Genomic DNA, 15516 nt, shown 5'->3' on the forward strand with positions numbered 1-15516 from the left:
TTTCCACCCTGCCTTTCTACTCTGCATCTTCACCCCACATCTCTATCCAGTGTCTCCACTTTGTGTCTCAATCCCACGTCTCTATCTCGCGTCTCCACCCCACTTCTCCACTCTGCTTCTCTACCCTGCATCTCCACCCCATTTCTCTACTTCATGTCTCCACCCTGTCTCTCTACCCCAAATCTCTACCACGCATCTCCACTCCGCATCTCCACCCTGTGTCTCCACCCCGTGTCTTTAACAACCATCTCCACCCCACGCCTCCACCCTGTCTCTCTACCCTGCGTCTCCATCCCACGTCTCTATCCCACATCTCCACTTTGCGTCTCCACCTTACATCTCCACCTCGGGTCTCCACCCCACATCTCTACCCTGCATCTCCACCCCTCGTCTCTGCCTCGCATCTCTGCCCCACGTCTCTTCCCTTGCTTTCCTACCCCAAGTCTCCATCTTGCATGTCTACATCTCCACCCTGCATCTCCTTTCCGTGTCTCCACCCCACGTCTTTATAACACTATAATCTACAGGATGTTGGAGAAATGGGCCTAACTCTGATCACTGACCATAATGACATCTATCCATTCATCTATACCCATATCTATATCTATCTATCTTTCTATCTATCTATCTATCTATCTATCTATCTATCTATCTATCTATCTATCTATCTATCTATCTATCTATCACTTTTCTCCCCGCCCCCTCATATATATATATATATATATATATCTATATATATATAGATATATATATATATATATATATCTATATATATATAGATATATAGATATACAGTGGGGACGGGAAGTATTCAGACCCCCTTAAATTTTTCACTCTTTGTTATATTGCAGCCATTTGCTAAAAACAGCACCCCATATTGACAGAAAAACACAGAATTGTTGACATTTTTGCAGATTTATTAAAAAAGAAAAACTGAAATATCACATGGTCCTAAGTATTCAGACCCTTTGCTCAGTATTTAGTAGAAGCGCCCTTTTGATCTAATACAGCCATGAGTCTTTTTGGGAAAGATGCAACAAGTATTTCACACCTGGATTTGGGGATCCTCTGCCATTCCTCCTTGCAGATCCTCTCCAGTTCTGTCAGGTTGGATGGTAAACGTTGGTGGACAGCCATTTTTAGGTCTCTCCAGAGATGCTCAATTGGGTTTAAGTCAGGGCTCTGGCTGGGCCATTCAAGAACAGTCACGGAGTTGTTGTGAAGCCACTCCTTTGTTGTTTTAGCTGTGTGCTTAGGGTCATTGTCTTGTTGGAAGGTAAACCTTCGGCCCAGTCTGAGGTCCTGAGCACTCTGGAGAAGGTGATATTTCAGTTTTTCTTTTTTAATAAAGTTGCATAAATGTCAACAATTCTGTGTTTTTCTGTCAATATGGGGTGCTCTGTGTATATTAATGAGGGAAAAAAATGAACTTAAATTATTTTAGCAAATGGCTGCAATATAACAAAGAGTGAAAAATTTAAGGGGGTCTGAATACTTTCCGTCCCCACTGTATATATCTATACATATCTCTATATATATATATATATCTATTACATATCATAATGACAACAGAAACTACCCAAATGACCCTGATCAAAAGTTTACATACCCTGGAATGTTTGGCCTTGGTACAGACACAGAAGGTGGCACACATAGGTTAAAATGGCAATTAGCATCTGTGTATAAACAGTTGATAAGTGTTAGCTCTCACATGGATGCACTAAAACAGGCTAGACACTGAGCCATGAGGAGGTAGAAAAGAACAGTCAAAAGACCTGCATAACAAGGTAATGAAACTTTACAAAGATGGAAAAGGATATAAAAGGATATCCAAAGCCTTGAATATGCCAGTCAGTACTGTTCAATCACTTAATAAAAAGTGGAAAATTTGGGGATTTCTTGATACCAAGCCAAGGTCAGGTAGATCAAGAAAGGTTTCAGTCACAACTGCCACAGGAACTGTTCGGGATACAAAGAAAAACCCACAGATAACCTCAGGAGAAATACAGGCTGCTCTGGAAAAGGATGGTGTGGTTGGTTTTAAGGAGCACAATACGATGATACTTGAACAAAAAAGAGCTGCATGATCAAGTTTCCAGAAAGAAGCCTTTACTGTACAAGTTCCACAAAAAAGCCTGGTTACAATATCCCCAACAACACCATGACATGCCTCATTGGCTTTTTTGTGGCATTGGCACAGTAAAGGCTTCCTTTTGGCAGCTCAACCATGCAGCTCTTTTTTGTTCAAGTATCGTTGGATTGTGCCTCTTAAAGGATCACTAAAGATATATATATATTTTTTAAATAACAAACATATCATACTTACCTCCACTGTGCAGCTCGTTTTGGACAGAGTGGCCCCGAACCTGGTCTTCTGGGGTCCCTCAGCGGCTGTCTCGGCTCCCCCCCCCCCCCCTGCAAGGACTCAACACCTTCATGCGAGCTCCCTCACATGGTGTTGAGTGCTTGCGGGAGCGCTCCCATGATACAACCGGCAGCGATAGCTGCTCACTGTATCACTCGGCCCCGCACCCCGGCGCGCCGCGTCACCAGTGACCAGTGACATCACTATGTTCTGCAACAATAAGTTTGCAAAGGTCTTGAGAGAGCTCTTTGCTTTTACCCATCATGAGAAGTTTCTTATGTGACACCTTGGTAATGAGACGCCTTTTTTATAGGCCATCAGGTGAGACTGAACCAGCTGATATTAATTTGCACTGACAAGGGGCAGGATTGCGTTCTAATTACTGATAGATTTCAGCGGGTGTCTTGGCTTTCCATGCCTTTTTGCACCTCCCTTTCTTGTGTTCAATACGTTTTCCCTGTGTCATTCCAATTTTTTACACATATTGTAACTTCATTTCTGAACTTATTTATTTTGGTGTCTTTGTATGTATGGATTGCATGGGTTGTTACTTACATGTGGTGAAAATTTCATGTCGATAGCATATTTAGAATGATATTTGCCTGGAAAAATGATGATGTGCTCAATACTTATTTTACCCGCTGTATACAGTGCCTTGCAAAAATATTCACCCCCTTGGCATTTTTCGTATTTTGTTGCCTCACAACCTGGAATTAACTTGGATTGTTTGAGGATTTGCATCGTTTAATTTACAGAACATGCCCACAACTTTGAAGATTTTTTTTTTTTTTTATTGTGAAGCAAACAACAAATAGGACAAAGTAGCAGAAAAAGTCAATGTGCATAACTATTCACCCCCCTAAATTCAATACTTTGTAGAGCCACCTTTTGCGGCTATCACAGCTTCCAAGTCGCTTTGGAGCCTGGTTTTGCTTAAGAATATGCCTGTATTTAGCACCATCCATCTTTCCTTCAACTCTGACCAGTTTCCCAGTCCCGACTGCTGAAAAACATCCCCACAGCATGATGCTGCCACCACCATGTTTCACGGTGGGGATGGTGTTCTTTGGGTGATGTGATGTGTTGGGTTTGCGCCAGACATAGAGTTTTCTTTGATGGCTAAAAAGTTAAATTTTAGTCTCTTCAGACCAGAGCACCTTCCTCCATACATTTTGGGAGTCGCCCACATGCCTTTTCGCAAACTCAGAACGTGCTATTTTGGTTTTTACTGAAAGTAATGACTTTCTTCTGGCCACTCTGCCATAAAGCCCAACTCTATGGAGCGTACGGCTTATTGTCGTCCTATGTACAGATACTCCAGTCTCTGCTGTGGAACTCTGCAGCTCCTCCAGGGTTACCTTAGGTCTCTGTGCTGCCTCTCTGATTAATGCCCTCCTTGCCCGGTCCGTGAGTTTTGGTGTGCGGCCGTCTCTTGGCAGGTTTGCTGTTGTGCCATGTTCTTTCCATTTGGTTATGATAGATTTGATGGTGCTCCTAGGGATCGTCAAAGATTTGGATATTTTTTTTATAACCTAACCCTGACTTGTACTTCTCAACAACATTGTCCCTTACTTGTTTGGAGAGTTCCTTGGTCTTCATGGCAGTGTTTGGTTACTGGTGCCTCTTGCTTAGCTGTGTTAATTTTGGCAGCAAATTTCAATTTAGTTTTAGTCTTAGTCTTAGGACTAAAATGGCATTCTAGTTTTAGTCCCATTTCAGTCTTCTGCAATTGTTTTAGTTTTAGTCGTATTTAGTCGACTAAATCTCCAGTACATTTTAGTCGACTAAAATCTAACGGGTATAATTAAATTGTAATGCATTAGTTATCATTTCTCTACAATTTCCGAACGCATTATATACTGCTGGAGTGAAAAATCTAATATGTTATTATTTATGGTATTGAGGTATGAACACTACAGATCAGTGTTAATTTTGAAGTCAAATTACAATTTAGTTTTAGTCTTAGTCTTTTTACTAAAACGGCATCTTAGTTTTAGTCCCATTTTAGTCTTTTGACTAAAATTCCATTTTAGTTTTAGTCGTATTTTAGTCATCTCAGTTGTTTTAGTTTTAGACGTATTTTAGTCGACTAAAATAGTATTCATTTAGTTGACTAAAATGTTTTAGTCGTTTTAGTTGACGAAATTAACTCTGTTGCTTAGGTGTTGCAGCCTCTGGGGCCTTTCCAAAAAAGTTGTGTATATGTAATGACAGATCATGTGACACTTAGATTGCACACAGGTGGACATCATTTCACTAATTATGTGACTTCTGAAGGTAGCTTTTTATGGGCTTCAGACGCACATGCCAGGTATCAGTTTTTTATTTCTGAAAAATAGTTTTATGTATATATTTTTCTAATTTTACTTTACCAACTTAGACTATTGTGTTCTGATCCATCACATATAATTCAGATTAAAAAAAAAAAACAAAACATTGAACTAAAGGCTGTAATGTAACAAAATAGGTAAAAAGCCAAGGGGGGTAAATACTTTTGCAAGGTACTGTATTTATCTTTTTGATCTCTCTCTCTATCTATCTATCTATCTATCTATCTATCTATCTATCTATCTATCTATCTATCTATCTATCTATCTATCTATCTATCTCTCTATCTATCTATCTATCTATCTATCTATCTATCTATCTATCTATCTATCTATCTATCTCTCCATGCTCCCCTGTGTTGTAGTGTGGAGTGCCTGGCTCTCCAGCATGGAGTGCAGCCACATGGAGTAGGTATGGATCTGGCGGTGTGAAGTGGAGGAGATCTCCCGCTGAGTGACACAGATGCGGAGAGTGTTTAGCACTTCAGATCAGACGCAGGGTCCGGAGAGGGAAAACATTGCTTCCTCTCCACAAACAAATGTTTCAGATTGAACAAGCAGCCGCCTCTCCGCCATCAATTTGTGTCAGATGAACAGTGAGGCCTTTGTGTGTGCGCCTCCTCCAGGGCCCTGGTCTTCCCGCTCCCGCTGGCCTCTTGTCATTAGTTAGAACTGTCTCTCTCCATGACACATCCACAATTGTTTGGGCTCGGGGGTCAGGAAGCGTAGAATTCGGGAAATGCGAGGGGATCCCCGGATATTTTCAGGCCTCCTTAAAGTGGACCTGTCATTCTGTAACAAATATGGCGTCAGAAGGAAGGCAGGGCGCTTGTTTGATATATTATATTAAAGTAGAAGTAACCCCAAACTGGGTGACATTGAGTTTACTAAAGGAGCAATTGCTATTAACCACTTAAGGACCGAGCCTCTTTTTGAGATTTGTTGTTTACAAGTTAAAAAACGTTTGTTTGTTTTTTTTTGCTAGAAAATGACTTAGAACCCCCAAACATTATACATTTTTTTTCTAACACCCTAGAGAATAAAATGGCGGTCGTTGCAATACTTTCTGTCACACCGTCTTACAAGCGCACTTTTTTTGGAAAAAATACACTTTTTTGAATTAAAAAATAAGACAACAGTAAAGTTAGCCCAATTTTTTTTTTCATATTGTGAAAGATAATGTTACGCCGAGTAAATTGATACCCAACATGTCACGCCTCAAAATTGCGCCTGCTCGTGGAATGGCGACAAACATTTACCCTTAAAAATCTCCATAGGCAACATTTAAAAAATTCTACAGGTTGCATGTTTTGAGTTACAGAGGAGGTCTAGGGCTGGAATTATTGCTCTCGCTCTACCGATCACGGCGATACCTCACATGTGTGGTTTGAACATCGTTTTCATATGCGGGCGCTACTCACGTATGAGTTCGCTTCTGCACGCGAGCTCGGCGGGACGAGTGCACGTTTAAAAATATATATATTTTTTCTTATTTATTTTACCTTTTATTCATTTTTGCTTTTACACTGTTCTTTAAAAAAAAAGTGTCACTTTTGTTCCTATTACACATCCCTTGTAATAGAAGAAATGCATGACAGGACCTCTTAAATATGAGATTTGGGAGTCAAAAAGACCTCGGATCTCATATTTACATTAGAATGCAAAAAAAAATAAATAAATAAATAAAAAATAAACAAAAAAAATGGCCCTTTAAGAGCTATGGGCGGAAGTGACGTTTTTAGCTAACTGCTGCCATAACAACGATATTCAACTTCAAAATTAGAACGTATATCGGCGTGCGACGGTCCGGAAGTGGTTAATATGAAAACTGAATTTTTTTGTTTATTTTTTTTTTTTCATTTTACTTCTGAAATTGTATCAATGTGCTTAAGCTCATATGAGATTTTTCTGATTAGGTACCAACATGTAGGTATGTTTGTTACCATATATACTAATTTTATTATGGTGATATCTCTTATAAGTTGGTTTGCTTGTTAAATTTAGCCCAAAAAGTGGAAAACATAAGGAAAAATGATCACAATAAATGTTCAGGTTTGGTGCTTTCCCCTCTAACATTGCTGCCCTAGGTAAGGGCTTATTGCTGCCACTGATGTAAATGTATAGTAAAATATGTAAAGTGCTGCATAAATTGACAGCGCCGGTGCTGTCCTAATGCATGGGCACTCCTGGGCAATGCCCAGGGGCCCCAGGTGCATGGGGGCCACATGATCATTTTGCATTACATCTCACTTGCCAACTGTCCCGGATTTGATAGGACAGTCACAGTTTTTACTAAGTTTTCCCAGGATGGCAATACTGGCAGCACTCATATGTCTATTTTCCAAAGACAACCTCTGGATATGACGCTGAGCACGTGAACTCAACTTCTTTGGTGGACCATGGTGAGGCCTGTTCTGAGTGGAACCTGTCCTGTTAAACAGCTGTATGGTCTTGGGCACCATGCTGCAGCTCAGTTTCAGGGTCTTGGCAATCTTCTTATAGCCTAGGCCATCTTTATGTAGAGCAACAATTCTTTTTTTCAGATCCTTAGAGAGTTCTTTGCCATGAGGTGCCATGTTGAACTTCCAGTGACCAGTATGAGAGAGTGAGAGCGAGAACACCAAATTTAACACACCTGCTCCCCATTCACACCTGAGACCTTGTAATACTAACGAGTCACATGACACCGGGGAGAGAAAATGGCTAATTGGGCCCAATTTGGACATTTTCACTTAGGGATGTACTCACTTTTGTTGCCAGCGGTTTGGACATGAATGGCTATGTGTTGAGTTATTTTGAGGGGACAACAAATTTACACTGTTATACAAGCTGTACACTCACTACTTTACATTGTAGCAGAGTGTCATTTCTTCAGTGTTGTCACATGAAAAGATATAATAAAATATTTACAAAAATGTGAGGGGTGTACTCACTTTTGTGAGATACTGTATATATATTTATTTGATCTTATTTATTTCGAATTTCGAATATATTTAAAAATAATTATTTTGTTTTCCTTTCTATTATAAGTTTGTTTGTGTATCTTGTGAGTTTTAAAGATTTCTTTAACATTACTTTTTACGATTTATGAGTTTATAGGCTGAAATATTGGTCTCACTCACAGCGCTGCACAATATTGTTTTTGTTTATTTTTTTGTTTTCAGCTGTTTGGTTAGTGTTAGCCTTCAACAAAATAAGCCCCAATACTTTACCAATATATGTGTTGTTTGTTGTGTTGCAGGTGTCCATATGGGACGTCAATGAGCCCCAGGCTATGTGGATGTAATTGAGGATGAAATCTATTTCGGCATATTGAAAAGATAACAGATCCGTCACTGGTAAGTTATTCCCAAACCAAACTTTTTGAAACAACTGCACTTTTTTTGTCTTTAAAGTATAACTAAAGACAAAACATTTTCTGTAGTTTTGGATAGAGTATAGAATGATTAGAACACCTGTCAGGTTTTGCTGTCTGCGCCTCCGTTAAGGAGATTTGCCCTCTCTATTTGTTCTGTTTACCGTTATCATTGAAAGTGAAAGTAAAAGAAAATTCAAAATTTTGGGTTGTCCCCAAAAAAGTAATAGAGGGGAAATCTTCCGATGGTAACACCAGTTCTGATGGCCTGGGGGACCCCAAGGGATTCCGTTAATTTGTAGGGATTTCCTCTCACTTCCTGTTTAGCTATGGAACAGGAAGTGATGGTAAGTCTCTCCCCAAATGGGCACAGATGGCAAAAAATAAACCAACAGGGGTTATAACCCTCCCTTACTCTATCCAAAATGAAGAAAAAATTGCCTATAGTTCTACTTTATGTTCCTACCTCATTGATTGTGGACAGAATAAGGATTGATTAGAGCCTCTGTTTTTTTTGTGTGTTTTTTTTGCTAAAAAGGCTAATAGTGGCCATCCAGATTTTTCGATAAATGACCAATTTATTTTCCGATAAGTCTCTCCTGATAGAAATAATTGATCGATAAAATAGCGTGGTGCTGAATCAATACAACATAATGGAAAATATATAATACTTGATGTTCATAAAACTAAAATATACCAATAAAGAAATCTCAATTCATAAAGTGAAAAAATATAAAATAAATGCAATTTTACATTTCATTTTGTTTTTTGGCTGTTTTATTATTTTAAAGTTTAATTTTTTTTTAAATACCCCAGAAGTGGGCCCCCCAACCTTCCCCACCCCTGCCCTTCAAGGGTTAAATGGCAATTATTTTTAGGAGTAGATGAAAAAGCCGTAAAGATTACCTTAGTCCCCACTGTGGCAGACTTCCACCATACTGTTCAACCGGTCCCTTGAAACCTCTTCTCTTCAGCAATGTGGTCGGTGGTTGCATTCTGATGTAATCATGTACAATGTGAGACCAATAGTCCTACATTGTACATTAGGATGGCAAGGGCCCACCAACAATCCGGAGGGTTGGAGAGAAGAGTGCTAGAGTCTGCTAGAGCAAGGAACAGGGTAAGTATTAGAGCTTTTTCTTCTACCCCTTGTGTTAAGGAAGAGCTAACCCTTGCAGGGTGGGGGCCCACACTGCAAGAGTAGTTTTCCAGAAATCCCAGAGTTCTGGTTTAATGTGGTAATTATAATACCTGTGCACCCCCGAATGTTTGACTTTCTCTGTCAGTTTCAGTAGTCTGAAGGCAAATGTTGAGACTGTGTAAAAGCAAAACTCAAGCTAGATGTTCTGTGTTTAGTCATGGATAGACTGGGGAAGATTTAGAACCTCTGTCAGGTGCTGCTGCTCTATCCATATCTATTGGGGACACTTTCCTTCACTTCCAACGTAGTCATAGAGACAGACATAAACATCGGATATGGTCATACATAAAACATTTTTTTAAGTAGAGTGGGTAGGGTTTAGAACCTCTGTTAGGATTTGGGATTCACGTTAAAAGAGAGAAGAGGTTTACAAAAGGTGTTAGCAGTCTGGTGATGTTTTAAAGGAAACCTGTACCACAAGCAATTCAGAAACTTCCATTGTTGATCCAAAAACGTTTCTTGTCTGCCAGTCTTTGTCTCCAAAACCTTGAGTCACTGACCAGGAACCAGCACACAGATAGGAAAAGTCAGAACTTTTATTCAGTGTACTTCTTCCACTTTGGTGGAACGTAGTGTTGTCCTGCTGGGGATATATTTTACTTCCTGTCCTGTAGAAACAAGAGGAAGGGAGAGAGAATCTCTCCAAAGTTGGAGCAATACTCTTTACAGTTGGCACTTTCCTGTAGGAAGATTGGATCTCTAATTCTTTTTTGGTGACCACTCATATTTTTGGATGATTCCTCACTTTTAGTCCTGGTGACAATGGTAATAATAGAGAGATTAAATCACAGCAAATATAACCTGACAGTGGTTCTGAACCCACCCTTCTGTCCAAAACTAATAAAAAAGTTTTACCTTTAGATGTCCTTTAATAGATCATCCATAACTTATTTCCACCAAAAGACATGTAAAGTTTCTTATTTATCCAGGTCTTCGTATAACTAGTAGTAGTTAGTCACATTCAACTGGACTTCTTCTTGTGGTGTTGAAGACTTCTCGTAGCTTCTCCAAGCCCTTCTCTAGTGAAGCCTTAGAATTCAAGAAGTGGCTTGTAGAAGCTACGAAACATCTCCAGGAGAAGCTACGAACCATCTCCAAAATTACAGAATAAGTCCAATTGAATGTGATCAACTACTTACATTCAGCTGGACTTCTGTAATGTTAAAGACTTTTCATAGCTTTTCCAAGGCCTTCTCCAGTGAAGCCTTAGAATTGAAGAAGTGGCTTGCAAAAGCTTGTAACATCTCCAACATTACAGAACAAGTCCAATTGAATGTGACCAACTTACTCACATTCAATTGGATTCCTTCTGTAATGCTGAAGACTTTTCGTAGCTTCCCCAAGCCCTTCTCTAGTGAAGCCATAGATTTGAAGAAGTGACTTGGAGAAGCTACGAAACATCTCCAACATTACAGAACAAGTTCAATTGAGTGTGACCAAGTACCAGCTACACCAGAAGAAAGGTTAAAATGACTTTGAGAAAGTATTCATTCTTTGATGTGAGATATAAGAACGGGACTAAACAAAAGGATGTAAAAATAATTATTTAGAAGTCCCACACCAAGGAAGTGCAGTCATGCATTGGATGGTGATGAACTGGTAATATATACTGAATTTTATTTGATGGTCTGGAGGTTTGCTGACTTTGAGTTGACATAATGGTCCCTGTTGAAGAGTTTATAATGAAGGGTAATGAGTAATGATGATTGAAATGTTCTGTTCAGTTTGTCTGTTTTTCTATAAATGTCAGATGAAAAAGTTTAGTTCTGGTTCAGGGGTTTTGTTTTCTTACTAAGCTAAAAGTTGGTAAAAATTTTCATGTCACCTATCTAAACACTGGGATTATGAAGACTTTGTGCTACGATCAAATGTCCTTAAAGTGCGCTAACTTAATTTAATATAATTACATACATCTGCCAGTGTAGTTATGTGTCTGATGTACATTCCTTGTTTTCTCTGTGTTAATTGTGTTATGGAGCTGGTGCCTATACCCGCAAACATTGTGAAGAACTTACCTGCAATGTTTTTATGTCATGTCTGCCTCTAAGGTATTTTAGGACTTCAAACAAAGAGATGAATGTTGCACTCCAGGGCTGTATTTATGGTTTTGCATTTTCTGAAGGCCAAACTGAATCAACAAAATGGATTGCTTTGAGCCAAGGTCTATTTCAAGCATTCTTGATAGCGTTAACATATTTATCATTTTTAGTGACTTCCATGGTTCTTATATTTTTTAGTGACTCTCATGGTTCTTATACATATTGGTGACTCCCATGATACTTTAATTTTTAGTGACTTCCATGGTTCCTATACTTTTTGGTGACCTACATGGTTCTTATACTTTTTGGTGAATCCCATGAGACTTATACTTTTTAGTGACTCCCATGGTTCTTATACTTTTTGGTGACTCCCATGAGACTTATACTTTTTAGTGACTCCCATGGTTCTTATACTTTTTGGTGACTCCATTGGGTCATATACTTTTTAGTGGCTCCCATGGTTTTTACTTTTGAAGGCTCTCATGGTTCTTATACTTTTTAGTGATTCTCATAGTTCTTACACTTTTTCGTCACTTCCATGGTTCATATACTTTTCAATGACTCCCATGGTTCTTATACTTTTTTGGTGACTCCAATGGGTCTCATACTTTTTAGTGACTCCCAAGGTTCTTACACGTTTTCGTCACTTTCATGGTTCTTATACTTTTTGATGATTCCCATGCATATTATACTTTTTTTGGTGACTCCGAGTCCTGTGGTACTTTAATATTTAGTGACTTCCATGGTTCTTAGACTTTTGGTGACTCCTGTGATAATTACAGTTTTAGTGACTTCCAAGGTTCCTACACTTTTTGGTGACTTCCATGGTTCTTATTCTTTTTGGTGATCCTCATGGTTCCTATACTGTTTGGTGACTCCCATGTTTCTTATGCTTTTTGATGACCTCCATGGGTCTTTTACTGTTTGATAACTCTGATGGGTGTCATACTTTTGTTTAAATTTTTTTATTAAATATTATTTATTAAAGAGAAACAAAGACACATGACAAAATTATAATCCAAGACATATGCAGTATGCAGTTGTGCATGAAGGCTGATTGCCTAAACTACAGAATATGTGAAAACAAAGGATCCAAAGTAGTATTAGACAAAAATGTAGTACATTTTGGGTACATATAGGCAATAACAAACAAAAATAGTATGTTTTATGTAACAGGACTAGCCATGTTAAAGCAGAGACAAGGGAAACGGTAAAGTTAGGATAATACTGCTGCGATATAACATGACTTAGTAATGAGACCAGTTAAAACTAAGGGTTGATTAACTCCAAGAAACAAAACAATACGTTCTGATGTGATCCTTTGGAGAGACGCTGGTTATAAAAGTGAGAAGGGAGGATCAGAAAACGTATGTGAGTATGCTGAATAAGGGATACTTTTCAGTGACTTCCATGGTTCTTATACATTGTCTATCACATTGCTGTATGACACCGGTCTGTGCTGCCAGATACCTGTTTATCCCTGCAACTTATAGTTACTACCCATATATTAACAACATTAATCGCTGGACCGTAAAACAATTCTCAGGACTCACCTTTCGGCCTCAGTGTATACTCAGAAACATCATATTACTACGCCCTCTACTGGCCTCCTCCTTCCCTTCTTTTTTTGGAAGGCCAAGGGAGGATCCTACTCCCTTCCCCCACTATTGCCTGAACAAATTTTCCATTTCATCTCTCATTTGAGTATGATAAAACAATTCCTCAGGAATGCCCAAACTGAAAACTAGTATACTCTTTTGGAACCAAGAATCCGTATGGTAGACAGACCGTGTCCCCTGTTTGTTGTTTTTAATTTGAAATACATGGAATGCCAAATGAACAACATATTATAACAATAATATAAATGCTTTCTGCTCACAACCCCCCCTGACGAAGGAGATACACACTCCGAAACGCGTCAGAATTCAAGAGCATTCCTCAATTGTGTATAAAATGTCTGTTATGCGTTCCATGTAACTTCTGCTACACTACTACTGTGTTTTTAACGTTTGAATTGAATAAACTATATTTATACTACCACACTTTTAACCTGTTTTACGTGCCTTAAAAGTCCACCATTAGGGGGCTCTTTTCTTTGTTTATACATTATGTTGACTCCTGTGGGTCTTATACTTTTTGGTGACTGATTTTTTATCCTTTTGGAGACTCCCGTGGTTCTTATGATTTTTAGAGACAACCATAGTTCTTATAGTTTTTGGTCCCTCCATGGTTCTTATACTTTTTGGTGACTCCCATGGGTATTACATTTTTTTTGTGACTCCCATAGTTCTTATAATTTTCAGTGACTTCCATGGTTTTTATACTTTTTGGTGACTCCCATGATTGTTATCCTTCTGCTGACTTTCATGGTTCTTATGCTTTTTAGTGGCTCCCAAAGTTCTTATACTATTTGTTCACTCTCATGGTTCCTATACTTTTTGGTGACTTCCATTACACTTTTCAGTGACTCCAATGGTTCTTATACTTTTTGGTGACCCCTGTGATTCTTATACTTTTGGGGACTCCCATGGTTCTCATACTTTTTAGTGACTTATATGGTTCTAATTCTTTTGGTGACTTGGTTCTAATACTGTTGGTGACTTGCATGGTTCTTATACACTTTTGTGGCTTTGGTGACACCTTGACTGCCCAACTCGGTACCAGGAGGCATGGAAGTTGAGGGAGGCACCGGTGGGACTGCAAAGCTCGGAGACAAACATGCAGGAGGCTTCCGCAAGTGCTCTCTTAATGACTATTATAAGGGATCTCACTCTCCTGGTTGCCCCTGGAAGACCTTGCTTCTTGAATGCATGATGAACAAATAGGCAGTTGGGAATTGTCTAGCATTCATCCATAACTGAAGTGTCAGTTTCGGGGGAGGGGGGGGGGGGGTTGTGCATGTCACTGAAGCAGAACTCAACAAAGGAGTAACAAAAGGCAAACTTTTTGGGGGGGTGGAAGGTGACCCCTCTTAGGTTTTTTGCTGTGTCCCTGCTAGAGAGATTCACTTTCTCTGTTTGTCCTGCTGACCATTGTCATCAAGACAGAAAGTAATGGAGAATGCACAATTTTACAGTTGGACAGGAACATGTGAGGGTAAATCTTTGAATGGGGGATGCCTGTTCCAGTGGCAACTGACTAAGAAGCAGGATTGCCAACTGTCGGTGAATTCACAGACATTTTGTGAAATCTGTGATGTTTACATCTGTCCTTGAATGTCCATTACAGTTAATTTACTGATAATTGGCAACCCTGTTAAGGAGGGATTTATGCTCACGTTCTGCTTTATTTCCTGGAGATTGAAGCTAAATCTTCCCAGTGGGAGGCAAAAAAAAAAAAATTGACAGGTGTTTACAAAATCTTCTAGACTATCAAAAAAACCTAATGCATTAACAGCCTGGTTTGCTTTTAATTACTTGTTTTGATGCAATATGCTTGCCCATGCATTTGAAATTTCTGCTGTTTGCAATGAAGTCTGCTCAAATCTGATTATTGCTTTGGGTTAGCTGCCTATGCTAGTTGTCTGCAGAGTGTTTCCATGCTCATGCACATTACCTCATTGTAAGATTCTTTTTTGCATGGCCACCAATCGTCACATCATCACTGTATACTGTACATAGCAGAGCTGTGGGAGGGACCCAGCCGGCCCCACCTACTACATGTTGCCTGCAGAAAACTACAAGAGGGGGTGGAGACAAGACCAGTCACCCTGCACAAGCAGGAAGAGCAGCAGCGAGCGGTCTTTATTACAGGAAGCTCCTGCACAGAGGCAAAGTTTTATGCTGGGTTACGCTACAGATCTTCAAGAAATGCCTAAAGCACCCCAAAATTCAAGTAAGGATATAGAAGCATAAGGGGAAGGTAACTAGCATCTTTACAAAGAGAGGTTAGCAGTGGTAGCTGTCATGTTTGTTTCCTTTAAATGGCAATCTTTTCATGTGTGACAGGAGTGTGTCTTTAAGGGAAACCTGTACTGGTAGGCTGCTATTGCTGATTTTTCCCTTTAAAAATGCTAACTTCCTGGCTGTCATATCGATCCAAAGGCTTCAACATGTTCTGAGCCACTGACTCAGAACAGTTACGCAGATCTAAAGCACTGACTTAAATTTAAATTCACTTATTGCTAGCACTGAAACCCGAGACAGCCAGGAAGCTGGCATTCTCAGAAGCAGGTCGGCAGTGGAAGCCCTCGTACTTCTCTCAGTGTAGATCTCCTTTAAGAAGATCAG

General features: G+C 39.4%; 1 protein-coding gene across 7 annotated transcripts in view; it reads left to right on the forward strand.

The window, feature by feature from the left end:
- Window positions 1-15516, forward strand: part of BCL9 (BCL9 transcription coactivator) — a 383396-nt gene that overhangs the window by 141952 nt on the left and 225928 nt on the right. For all 7 annotated transcript variants that reach the window (XM_073617281.1, XM_073617280.1, XM_073617287.1 and 4 more), the window contains exon 2: window positions 7934-8030. The gene's annotated coding sequence lies outside the window, so the exon portion shown is untranslated. The remainder of the gene's footprint in view (window positions 1-7933; window positions 8031-15516) is intronic.

This window comes from Aquarana catesbeiana, linkage group LG02 (genome assembly GCF_042186555.1).
Source record: "Aquarana catesbeiana isolate 2022-GZ linkage group LG02, ASM4218655v1, whole genome shotgun sequence".
NCBI classification, from domain to species: Eukaryota; Metazoa; Chordata; class Amphibia; order Anura; family Ranidae; genus Aquarana; species Aquarana catesbeiana.